The sequence below is a fragment of the Podarcis filfolensis genome (genome assembly GCF_964270895.1).
Source record: "Podarcis filfolensis genome assembly, chromosome: 2".
Lineage (NCBI taxonomy): Eukaryota > Metazoa > Chordata > Lepidosauria > Squamata > Lacertidae > Podarcis > Podarcis filfolensis.
The window spans coordinates 61988775-61999633 of NC_139605.1; the positions used below are offsets into that span (position 1 = coordinate 61988775).

The 10859-nt window shown below is 44.7% G+C and overlaps 1 long non-coding RNA gene across 1 annotated transcript; it reads left to right on the forward strand.

Moving 5' to 3' along the window:
* The first annotated feature begins 4374 nt into the window (after positions 1-4374).
* LOC310756259 lies at positions 4375-8847 on the forward strand. The gene is made up of 3 exons (XR_014544780.1): positions 4375-4588; positions 7084-7159; positions 8095-8847. It is a non-coding gene; the product is annotated as an uncharacterized lncRNA (long non-coding RNA).
* The last annotated feature ends 2012 nt before the right edge of the window (positions 8848-10859 follow it).

Here is a 10859-nt window from a genome sequence, read left to right on the forward strand (position 1 = left end):
CAGGGTGAGCTCCCGTTGCTCGGTCCCTGCTCCTGCCAACCTAGCAGTTCGAAAGCATGTCAAAGTGCAAGTAGATAAATAGGTACCACTCTGGCAGGAAGGTAAACAGTGTTTCGGTGCACTGCTCTGGTTCACCAGAAGCAGCTTAGTCATGCTGGCCACATGACCCAGAAAGCTGTTTGCGGCCAAATGCCAGTTCCCTTGGCCTGAAAACGGAGATGAGTGCTGCACCCCATAGTTGATTTCAGCTGGACTTAACCATCCAGGAGTCCTTTACCTGCGATGCACCAATTTTCAAAGAGACCAAGAAATATGTAAAACACATCATAATGTGTATGCCCCTTGGGATTAAAAGTTAGTGCACACATTCAGAACACCACTTTTAATTTCACGTATGAACCTCATCTAACTCATCACACCTGTTTTCAAAGGTGAATAGACTGTAATGCAGCAACATCTAAAGGCCTCTCAAGTGCTATACTTTACTAGTATGAATAAATATAACTAATTATATGCCATCACCACTAATTATATGCAACCACCATCCAGGCTTTTCTTTAAGAAAATAACAAAGGAACTGCTATAACTTCCTTAGGTTGTCTGCTCCAACATCCAGCTTTTCTTTTACTGGAAATCTTAATGTCTGGGTTTGCTCCTTCTATATTATATAATAAAAGTAGCAAAACAGAGGTGAAGGTTCTGCAGATGATTTACATTACAGAGAGGCAAAGATTGGTTAGCAGCTATTAAGATAAACCTCCAAACCATAAGCGCACTTGGCAATGGATGTGATTGTCTAGGAAAGTTGTCAGCAGGATTTCCTTCTTTGGAGCTGCCAAAGGCGACTATTGACAGACATGGGCTTAGCTACAGCAAAGAGTGTCTCACTACACCAGGGTGGAGCAGAGGCATTTCCAAGCCGCTTGTGAATTCTCTTCACCTTATCTCTCCCCCAGCCTCACAGCCCTTGGCTTTGTCTGCATTAGTGGAAGTCTGCAGAGCAGGCAGGAAGAGTCTGGGCAGCCAAAGTTTGTTGTGGGAATTGTGAGAACAGAGGCAGAATGTGAGGAAATGGTGGGGTGTGTGCCTGCTGGCCAGCTGATTGGGGAGATCAGGGGGGCAGGGGAGGGGAGCGGTTTCTGTTCCCCTGGCACTGTTTTGGCTGCTACAGTGTGAACTTGTATAAATGGACTTCTTATCTCGCAGACCATTTCATGTTTGCATTAAAGGAAAATAGTCTGCAGTGGGGGGGGGGGAATCTTGATAAAATATTTTGTTGGCATTGTGAAGAATACTAACTGCTTCTAATCAGCCAGCTGCCTTGTCACATCAGGGCTTGCATATTTCCAGAGTGAGCCACTTCTGTCTGACAGAAATATAGAACAGCGGCACATTATGTGGGGGCTGAACTGTTCAGGACTGGCTTCATAATTGTAGTGGGCCATTTCTCACTCTTTCTCTCTCGTCCACACAGAAGTTCACAAAGGAAGCAAGGCTCGGTGTTCCATCTCTGACAAAGCCAGATTTGTGTCTGTGTGTCTGCGTGTGCAAATCTGTGATTTTTCAAGAACTGGTGTGGTGTAGTAGATAAGGCAATCCAATACACTTTTGTTGGGGAGTAAGTCCCTTTAAATTCAGAAGGTTTTTCTTCTAAGTAGGGATGTGCAAATGTGGCTTCATCTGTCGCTCATTGGCACTTTAATCCGGTGTTTTCTAAACCACTGCAACTGATTTGCTTTGCCCAAGATTTTCTTCCATCTTTTCAGCTGCTGATGTGGAAATATGCATTTATTTATTTCACATATCTCATAGCACACAATGGGCATGCATCATCAGATATTTACAAATTGGTTACCATCTCTGTGTGTTTTCCTATCAAAGTTAACAAATTCCCAGAGGGGTAGCCCCTTGAGCCTTTCTCAGCACAAACAACAAAGAGTCTTAAATAACACACATTACAAAGCAATTTATGTACTTATTTACGCATAATGCGTGAATATTGAAATAAAAAACCCTCTTATATTGTAGAGAACTTAGTCAAAAACCATTCATACCAAGAGTCTGCGCTGTGATAAGGGTTGAGTTGGGGATGGAAAGAATCTGCTTGATAGTCCATTTCCACCAGATTCCTCTAGCATCTGTACTAGGGAGACATATACAGTGGTACCTCGGGTTACAGATGCTTCAGGTTACAGACACTTCAGGTTGCAGACTCTGCTAACCCAGAAATAGTACCTCAGGTTAAGAACTTTGCTTCAGGATGAGAACAGAAATCACGCGGCAGCAGCGCAGTGGCAGTGGGAGGCGCCATTAACTAAAGTGGTACCTCAGGTTAAGAACAGTTTCAGGTTAAGAACAGACCTCCAGAACGAATTAAGTTCTTAACCTGAGGCACCACTGTATAGGACTTTGTTGCACAAATGTAAGTTAGGAATTCCTAAGTGAGGAAGTCTTACTGTAACCAAATATTCACTGGGCATGGGCAGGGAGGGTTAATTCTGTCAGTTTTTGTTTCTCTCCATTTCTGATTTTCCAACCATAAATCCAGCATTTTTGTATGCAATGGTCCCAAATATACATATTGTAAGCATTTCCCCCTAACAGAATACATATTTGTATGTTATTTTCACAAATACATGCATTTCTATGCCCACTATCACCTTGCATATGCATTTGTGTACACATCGTTTGGTTGGAGAAGTGAATCGCAACATTCAGAGAAATGCTAATTCCAAAAGGTAAGTTTGCTTATTGTTTCAGGAAGTGCAAATAGGTAGGTTGGGGGTGGGGGCAGAATGCTAACTGTATACGGAATTTCTCTCTTCTTTCTTGGAGAAGGCTACTTCTGCTAGGCCTGGGCTGCCTCCCCGGCAGCATCCCTCCATTATCTGCCTCTCTTTGCATACCATGGGCTTCCAGCACACCTGTATTCATTCATCTGTGCTCTGCTGGGGAGAATCTACACTGGGCTCCCACACCATCACAGTGTTTTTGTTTGGCACCACAACATAAAGCAGACATCTAGATTTTCACAGTGCCACTTCCTGCAGTAGATGCCTTGCTGGCTCACCAGTCTTTTGAATGCTCACATCCCTGGCTACCAGCGTTTTCTCTGCTCAGGCTCCTCTGCTTACGTTTCTCCCAGAGGTTTCTCCCAGCTCCTAGTTTTGAAATCTTAATGGCTGGCACTGGGCTCTGCAGAGTGCTGTTAACATCAGAATAGCAGCATGGCGCAATCTGCGTGAGGGAAAAGATCATGCACGCTGAATTGCATCAGTGAGGTACTTTTGCATAACAAGCCGGCTAGTTTCTGAAGTTGAACAGCCGGGAGCAGGCCACACCTTCACTTCCCTGAGAAGACTTTCACCTGAGGATTACGCTGTGAAGTTATTATGTCAGATAATTCAGTTCGGTGCTTGCTGTTTAAAATGCTACAGGGAATATACCGACTGCAGAAGTCTCTAGTGTTTTGAGGCCTTTTGAGTCTGATAAGTCTAAGGGAGGCCCAGTTGCATCTTGCTCTTTGCGCAAAATATGAACACTGCAAAATTCTGTCAGCATGTAATACATGGGGAAGTGGGGGACTTTGCTTTATCACAGGAGTGCATAGGGGCAGGGTGCTATTGGTTAAGCCCCTTTCATTTTTTAAAAACACACACTCTGTGTTTAGGAAAGAAGTACAGAGCTTCCAATAAATATATTTTCAAAACAGAAAAAGAAAGTTCATGTAATTGGTTGGGCACTGTTTTGGGAGAGGAATGTAGCCCTCCTGGCATAAGACTCTATTCTGGAATAGCACCATCCTCATCTTAAAAAACAAAAACAAAACAAAACGGAAAATGTTTATATCAGAACTCTGTTTCCCCCTCAGAAATCCCATCACAGCCACATAAATGCCAATCAAGCATGGATCAGAAGCAGTAAAAGAGCATATAAAAGGAAAACAAATGTGCATTGATTGTGCAACAAGCTGATTGCGCAGAATGGAATTGATAGATACTGAACCAGCTCCTCTGAGGGCAGCATAGATTTTCGCACTGTCTGGAGAAAAAGCAAATTCCAAGTAAGGCTCCCATTCATTCCCAGAGCTCTTCTGAGAAATTTGCCTTGCAGCTTCTCTGACGCAAATCATGGCTTTCCTTACCCCTTGTTGAACCAGTGCAGCTTCCCTTGGGTAGTAGCAGAAAGAAAGCTCTTTTTGTTCATTTCACTGAGCAGGACTATGCCATTGAACAATCCCCCCGCCCTCCATTTCTTAATTGATGTCCCCTGCCTATGTGCCGTCTGGGCTCGCCCCTGCTGTCTAACAAACTGCCCTGACATTAACCTCATGTTTTTATAAATGACAGACTTCCTCAATTCAGCAAAGCAGAGCAACCCTTTGGAGTGAAAGGAAGCACATTAATCTCCACCATGTCAGAAAGAAATGTGCATTTTGCAATGGACGCACTGCCACATGTCTCTCAGCCTCGGAAAAGCAGGAATTGATGAGCAGGCCTTGAGACAGTGTTGAGAAGAGGGTTGCTAGAGTGCAGCTGGATGGGGCAGTGGAGATCATGGGTTGCGTCTTCCACAGTCTTCAAAAATGGTAAGTATAATCATGGGAGGGCAGGGTTGAACTTCCTTGGAGATGTGTGTGGAGTATATGTGTGCACACGTATTAACCCTTTCCCCACCCCAGTCTCCCGATCCAAGTTGGTCCACCCTTGAAACTGCCATTTGCTCTACAAGGCAAATGATAGAGGTTTCCGTTCCAGGCATCAGGGGAAGCAAGGGAGGGAAGACAGATGGAGCAAGAGACTTTCAAATGACAGAGGGGGCTGGAGATGGAGAAGTGAAGGTCATAGGCAAAGATATTGTTACAGTGGTAGCAAGATTCCAGGGGTCATGGCACTTAACCAAGGTTTGTGTTTCTTTGGAAGGAGGCACAGTGGAAGTAAGTGCAATATATTTTATTTTACACATACAACGTGAGCTTTGATGGAGGTAGTGCAGAACTTTACACCTCAAGCGTGTCTCTCATTGCTCCTCTCATAGCTTCTGCAAGCTTGGGTCCAAAGCGGCTGCCGGCCACGCCTCCTGATCTCTTGGTGCAGCCTCCAGCACACATGGCATTCTGGCACCTCCTTTCTCCTCCCCAAAAACCCTTGCTCAAAACCTCAGTTTAAAAGGACACCTTTTTTCCTTTGTGGACATCACTCCCTCTATTACCTCAGCAACCTCCCCCTCCAGGCCACCATCATATTCTGCCTGGCTGATGGCTCCCATTATCAAACAAAGCGAGCTACTTTAAGCCTTTTGTGTCTTCAATGACCCACCCCACAGTGCAGTGCAGTGCCATAGCTATGGGTGGGCTAGCTGGGTTTTTTGCCCTGGGTGAAGCCTCCAGAAAAGTGCCATTGAGGCTCCCAGTCTCTCTCTGTGTGTGGATGCAAATACGCATGGGGAGGTGCCAAACTGGGTCTTTGACCTGGGTGAAAGAAACCCTTGTTTTGCCCCTGGTCTCACTCCTGTCAGCAACTGGGCTGCAGCTCCTGCACTTTCTGGGCCCCACAGTGAGTTCATGGCCGGAATCCGGCCTTGAAGTAAACAGTGCATGTTACCAGCCTTTCCTGGTCCAGCAATGTCTTCTATGGACAATTGCAAATGCAAACACATGCCTCGACCCTTAGGTCTACCCTGGTGATGTACTTACGACCCAGATAGGAACAGGTGACGTAGGTCAGGCCCACCAGGCTCATCCATCCAAGTACTAGTAATACAGACCAGAGGGCACAGCGAAAATGCATTTAGACTCTGTATTAGTTGATCACATGGCCCTACCAAGCAAAATATAAAAACAAGCATATGTCTGATGTTGTGAGAGCCGCTTACATCAAGGATTGGAAATCCACAGTCAACTATTCATAGATTAGAACTATATAAAGATTTGTATTCCTGCAACATCTTAGAAGCAAGATACATTAATGGGCACGTGGGTGGCTAGGCAGATTGGTTACAAAAATTCTGAGTGATATAAACTACAGATGTCTGGAATGACTACATAGTCATTTTTGTTTATTCTGATTCTGGCACAAACCCTAAGTTAAGATTGATCTGTTAAGTTTATCTGTATGAAGAGCAGAGTATGACAAGGATATAGAGAACAAATCTGTCTTGCTGTCTCTACCAGGCCCTGTGAATTAGGCCCATCTTGCCCCAAACCTGATCCACAACTCGTCTCTATGGTCTGTGTCTGAGGCATGCCCTTGAAAGCACAATGGGAACGTGTCAAATCAATAGATTCCTTCGGAGAGGGGTGTGGGAGCTGTACAAATGTGGCTACAGCCAACGTAGAAGAAGCTGGGTGGGCTTCAGAGCTGTTGAGCTGAAGCCCACTGAACTGCAGAGCTTGTCCCAGCAGCTGATGAACTTGGCATGATCCTACCAAAGTACATCTCACTATAAATTTGTCAGGCCTTCTATGGTCCTGTAGGATTTGGTTGTCTCAGCAACTGATTAGTGCTTTCCTAAGGCAATAAGCTTCAAGGAAGGAAGCAACTTAGGCTGTGGGTAGGTAGAGAAGGGGGTGTGTGGATATTCCATTTCCCATGCTGTTTTTGGCTGCCTGGCAGAAAGGAATCAAAGTTCCTTTCCTCCTCCACAACTTATACTATCTGTTGAAGGTGGACTTATGCCAGAGTATGGGGGAGGGAGAGAGAGAGTACATGTTTGCTTGTGTGCTAGCGTGTGCCAGTGTTGTGTTGTGGTGTGCATTGTATATATGCACAAGTCTGGGAAATAATGCTCATGACCACCTATGCAGGAATCTGTATGTTCCAGAGAGTTGTATATAGTGGGTTGACCCATGAGTAGACCCATGACCTAAGTTAGTCATGGCCTTTCATTTCAATAGATCTACTCTAAATACAAGGTAGTTTAATACAATCCAGAGTGCATATTGGGGGGAGGAGAGAGGTGAAGAAAGAAAGAAAGAAAGAAAGAAAGAAAGAAAGAAAGAAAGAAAGAAAGAAAGAAAGAACTCCCTACTTAATGCTTGCATTATGACCTTCAGGCTCTATACCTTCCATGTTCTTCACCTAGGTCTCCAAGAGGAAAGGATGCAACAGAGAGCTGGAAGGAGAAAAGATTGAAAGCTGTTATGCATAAGGAGTTGCTGGTGGGATATGAAGTTCAAAAACCATCTAGGAATCCACTGATGCACAGCTTGGAGACTACCATGGTCTTAGCTAACTGGTCCTATACAACTAGAAATTCTTTGATAGGCATTTGACCATCTGCAGTGGAGTTTTCTAGGCAGAGAACAGAGGAAATTTCTTGCATAAACACATACTTTTCATTTTAGGCTTTCATTTTCCCTTTGAAGAGAGTACCAAAAAAACAGCAGAAATGCCAGATACTGCAATAAAATGTACAGAAAACACACACAAAATGCATTTCCCTTTAAATGTAATTGTTTGAACTAACACCAAAAAATGTTCATGCAAAGGTATTTCATTCTTTTCTTTTTTAATGCAATAAACCAGATGCAAGAGCTAACATGAGCAGGAGGAGTAGAGGATGGAAAGGCTCATTCCTAAAAGAAATGATGTCCAGTAACAAGAAACAGCTGAAGATCTGCTCCCAGCCCTCCTCCTCCTCCTCCTCCATTTGCCCTTTGGGTCAGTTCACATTTTTTTGAATCCTGATTGCCGAGAAATTGGAGGCTTGTGTTCCGCTCAAGGTCTGACTTGTTAATGGGAGGCCTGAGGCAGCGTGCATTGAAATATGAGGAACTGTATTACAAATGCCATCCTAGGAGTTCCACTAAAGTTTTAAGATTTGGGGGAGAGAGAGAGAGAGACCAGGGGTGGGGGAACACTTTCTGTGACCATATAGAATAGCTGAACAGCTGCAAGGCAAAACCTCAGGGACTCCCCTGGTTTCTCCTTACTGAGAAAACATATGGAGCCTAGACACATGTGCTTCCCATGTGAAGGCTACATTTCATGCATGGTTTTTATGTGTCTAAGTGAGTGAAGTTTGGCTCAGGACACTCTCTCTCTCTCTCTCTCTCTCTCTCTCTCTCTCTCTCTCTCTCTCTCTCTCATATAGGTGATTTGTTTCAAAGCCTACAGAAGACAGAAACTTCTTTGAACATTACACTGAATGGCATGAGATGTGAGGAATTTGTTTTTGAATGTCATGCCCTGGATCTTTTAACACCAGGGATGTGTACACATTGCCAGTGTAAAATGCATCTTTCTCTCAATTTGGATTGAAGCGGGTTTGGGGAGAAATGCGCCAGAATGCAGTATTTCCAGGAAAGGACAGGATAGATATGGATTGTGGCTGAATTTGTACATACACCACTTCCCAAACCAGTGATGGGAGAGCACTGGATGCCAGGTAAACAGGAGTGTGTACACAGCCTCTATGTTTTTGGGAAATCAACAAAGCACTCTGTGGCACATCTTTGATACATCTGTTGGTGTATTAGTGCATGTGATTGGATGCTCAAGTCAGCTAACTTTGGGGAAAATAATCATAACATTGCAACAGAACAGTTCTTGCCCACAATTAACATGGAAAGTTGTGTGTTATAGAATGCATATTCACACATGTGGAGGGACAGAATGAAGAGGAGTATTCATAGGAACAAAACACATCCTAATATTCAAAGCAAATGTTAGAACAGGGCATCACCAACATTTGGCTGACAAGATGTCTAGCTTAGGTGGTGAGGGGCAAGGTGCATGGTACAGACAGCTCTCTTCTCCAGTACCTCACCACTGCTCTCTGTCCCCAGCATCTTCCTCCTGAGGCAGCCACCTCACCCTGCCTAAAAATAGAGCTGGCCCTATATCTGTCCACCCACTGTTAAATATAGGTTGTCTTCTTCTTCTTCTTTGGTGATCACTCATTCCCGAGTAAGATTGTGGTGTGCATGCACATGAAAGCTCATACCAATAACAAACTTAGTTGGTCTCTAAGTTGGTCTCTATTGGAAGGAATTTTTTTCCCCCCGACTATGGCAGACCAACACAGCTACCTACCTGTCTTCCATAAACATGGTTTTAACAGTGAGTCCATAAGTGACTGTGAAGGCCAATTCTGGACCCACACACCCTTCCACAGTGGGGACATAGGTTTCCAGGCAGGAGTTGATCATGGTGAGGGTTTGCCAAACATGCCTTCCTCTTCGCACATTTCTCCCTTTCATCCTGAGTTTGAGTGTCTTCAAAGCCCATGACACTTTTGGTAAAGGCTGTTCTCCAACTGCAGCGCTCGCAGGCCAGAGCTTCCCAGTTGTTGGTGTTTATACTACATTTTTCTAGATTTGCCTTGAGAGAGTCTTTAAACCTCTTTTGTTGACCACCGGCATTACACTTTCCATTTTTAAGTTCAGAATAGAGTAGTTGTTTTGGAAGATGATAATCAGGCATCCAAACAACATGATCAGCCCAACGAAGTTTATGCTGAAGAATCATTGCTAAATACAGGTATACCCATATGGAGAGCTAACAATGGAGAAGACATCAAGTCTGCAAACCCACAGCCACTTAGCTGAGGGACCAAGTCCTATTGAACTTAGTGGGGCCTACATCTGATTAAGATTGCACAATAAAATCAACATAATAAGCCATTGCAGCAGAAAAGATGAGTCGGCGCTAAGCAAGTCTTGCTGGGGTAAACATTCCACATGCAGAGCGCCACCACTTAGGAAGCCTGTTCCTCAGTTGCCCCTTCCTTCACTTCATCTGGAAAAGAGCCTTTATGTACTGCAGGCATGGGGGGGGACATATTTCAGCCCAAAAAGCACATTCCCCTCTGAGCAGAGATCCAAAGGCCACACGCCTTTGGCAAAAGTGGGCAGAGCAATGAATGTAAATGCTACCTTTGTACCGTGGGCTCATTTCTACACACACTCCTCTGCATCCGGCAAGCATTATCAGAGTTCAATGGCACATTCCAGCCAGGCAAAAGCACCAAGGAAGGGTGTGGAGCAGAACCAATAAGGGATAAAGCTTCCCTCCATAGCTGCAATGCCCTTCTTCCTCATTGCATCCCCATTGCAATTAGGTTTGGGAGGAAAGCCTTGCATTAGCTCCAGCAGAGGACTAATGGTCGCAGATGCCTCCTCCTCTGCTCTCTCCAGGAAGATCACGCACAAGTTAGACCTGAAATAAGTGAAAACAATTCTTTCAAGACTGGCAGGTGTGAGTGGGATTGCTGGGCACGCATACATGTTTGGTTGCAGTCATGTGGGGTGCCCAGGACTTTCTCCAGTTTGGAGATGTGGCCCTCTGCCCCCCCCCCCCGCCACTGGTGCAACTGGTGACTCAACCAGCTGAAAAAAAGGTAACCCTGAGATGAAAGAATAACAGTAGGGAGCAATATGAGTGGAGTGTTCTCTCCCTCTCTATGCCAGTGCTGAGTGGCATTTAACCTTAACACAAATACAAAGCCATGAAGAGCAAAGATGACACTATAGGGAGGAGAGTCCCCCTCTCTCCTAATCAGATAAGATTCCTCTGAGAAGGAATGGCAGAACTCTGCAACATGGGCAGCTCACTAGCCACGGTGAAACCTGTTGCTAAAGGAGAAGGCATCAAGAGTTGTCTTCCAAGCGCTGTCAAGGAGGGATAAACACTGCACGTTCTGTCCTGATGAGGTGAAAAGTGATGTTTAAATGTGCGAGAGAGTAGAAACAGATTGTGACCATTCGCCTGCCATTCCTTTGCTCAGATTTCGGGAGGAAAAAAGCAAGAGCGAGAGAGATGATTTCCTGTTTAGAATCACCTGCTTCTGAGAAATTTGCCCAGATGAGACTTAGCAAAGAAACCTCAGCTCCAAAAGGAGCCGTGATACAGCTGTTC